Raw genomic sequence first — 2,107 nt, 5'->3', positions numbered from 1 at the left:
CATTGATTATTTGTTAAATTAAAAATCAAATTTGTAATCTATTTTTGAGTTAATAGACATGAAATGTTCTTTCTAGTGAAAATCTCTATTGTAAGAAAATCTAGATTCAATAAATCAGAACAATAGTGACATTGAAAGAAGATCTCTATAAAAAACTAGAAATGAGGCTTTAGGGAGAACAAATACGTCAATAGTGTCCAAGATCATAGTTCAAATGAGAAGAACAAATATGAATTCATTTTAGCATATAAAAAAATCCAAGTGATCTAAGAGCAAAATAAAGAGTGATACAATTAGTTGTTCCGAGTACTTCTCTACATGCTCTAGAAAGATCTTACAAAATGTAGTATTCTTACAATTGAATGCAAGAGAATACTTTGCCAGTATTTTATTTTCTTCCACTATTGATGATACACTAACAACTATTGGGATATTATCCATCATGAAGGAAAGTGATCATGTTATAATTCTTGAGACATACCACATGGGATTCCATGCTTCTAGATGAAAATTAATGATAGACATGCATATCCTCTTTTGAGTTGCAAAGCACCCACTTGGTGTAATCCTGATAATACCTAGAGGGATTATATGGGTACTTAGGGGAAAATTTAAGTTTTCCATGATATAGGCTTGCAAATGGTATGCCATCACTTCCTTCTAATACGTAATGCCATTCTAAAATGTTAATATGTGGAGGACAGGCTACAACATTGGGAATTGGTCCATTGCAAAGAGCCCAAAATTCCTTCTAAAGATGTTTAACATAGGCTACTTTTGTCATTAGATAAATATTCACAGTCTACCCATAGATCTTCTAAAATTTAGACTACCACTATAGCCTGGTTAAAAATGTCTTTAGAATATCCTCTTACAGGTTGGTTCCTTCCCCTACTGAAAAAGAAAATTGACCTAAAATTTCTATGTGAGCAAGTAAAGTGCATTATTCAAGGAGATAAAAAGTGATGGTTGAAAATGTTAAAAGATGATTTATATATGCTTCATTTATATTTATGGTGGAAGGATAGTTTTGTTTGAAAAATTGCACATAGAAAATAATTTTTTGTTGCATTTGGAATGTGGGAAGTATTGAGTTTTCACAATTTTGGTCCTAGAAATTTGAAGGACATTGTTTGTAGAAAATTTATCATCTATTTGAAATCATGTAGATGAACATGGGAGGTTTCTTTCTACCAATTTTTAGAAAATTATAAATTTTCTAGATAATTTTTCAAAAAGGGTCTATCATAATTTTTTTTTGCAATTTAAAAATTTAAATTTTAGAACTGCTAAGAGAAACCTTCTTAGGAAATAACTCAAGCAGAAAACAACCTTCTTAGGAATCAAACATAGATATTTAAATATCTACAAATAAGGAATAATATCTTAGAATTCATATTGTCAAGAAAAAAACTATCGAGAGGTACACAAAGTGCGGGGCCACTAAATATTCAATCTTTAGGCACTCTAGGGTTGCAGTAGAAGAGTATTCATCACCAAAAATTGTTAGTTTGTAGTGACTAATTAGGGAAGTACTGTACATACTTCATAAATTTTTTTTTGGGCTACTCTTCACCAATGGCTAATATTCACCAATTGGTTATTGCTTATATTCACCAATGTATGGTTGAAATGTTGTAACTAATTTTAACCCTAAAGTGGGAAGAATACTTTTATGAAAGGGTTTAGGGTTAGGGATTGTTGCATAAGTGATGCAAAAATTAGTTCTTGCGGCAGTATTGAGCTGTAAGGGATTACAAATTGTAATCAGGTTGTAGTCATTAGATTGTAATAATATTGGACTTGCTATTTGGTGGACGTAGCCCAGGGTTTGGGTGAAGCACATTAAATCTTGGTGTCTTGTGTTTTTTCTGTGTGATCTATTATTTTTTGATATTGTTTATATTTTCATGTAATTGTTATTTCTGTCCAACGTTTAAAATTAACAAAAATAAATGAAATCTTATTGACATTTATTTCCACTTAGCACCTTTCTATTTCCTATGTATCCAAGGCTGAAGGACATAGAGAAAGAAAGTACAAACTAGATGTTATGTTATACATGCTATTTAGTGCTATCCATACAATGAATTCTATTTACATAGCA

At 30.7% G+C, this 2,107-nt stretch overlaps 1 pseudogene; it reads right to left on the bottom strand.

Moving 5' to 3' along the window:
• Positions 1–240: 240 nt before the first annotated feature.
• Positions 241–784, bottom strand: LOC149532101 (putative ubiquitin-conjugating enzyme E2 33 pseudogene; annotated as a pseudogene).
• Positions 785–2,107: the final 1,323 nt, after the last annotated feature.

This window comes from Cupressus sempervirens, chromosome 11 (genome assembly GCF_028749045.1).
Source record: "Cupressus sempervirens isolate cs-2001-9-10 chromosome 11, ASM2874904v1, whole genome shotgun sequence".
Classification (NCBI taxonomy): domain Eukaryota; kingdom Viridiplantae; phylum Streptophyta; class Pinopsida; order Cupressales; family Cupressaceae; genus Cupressus; species Cupressus sempervirens.
This window is presented reverse-complemented; position numbering and strand designations above follow the sequence as displayed.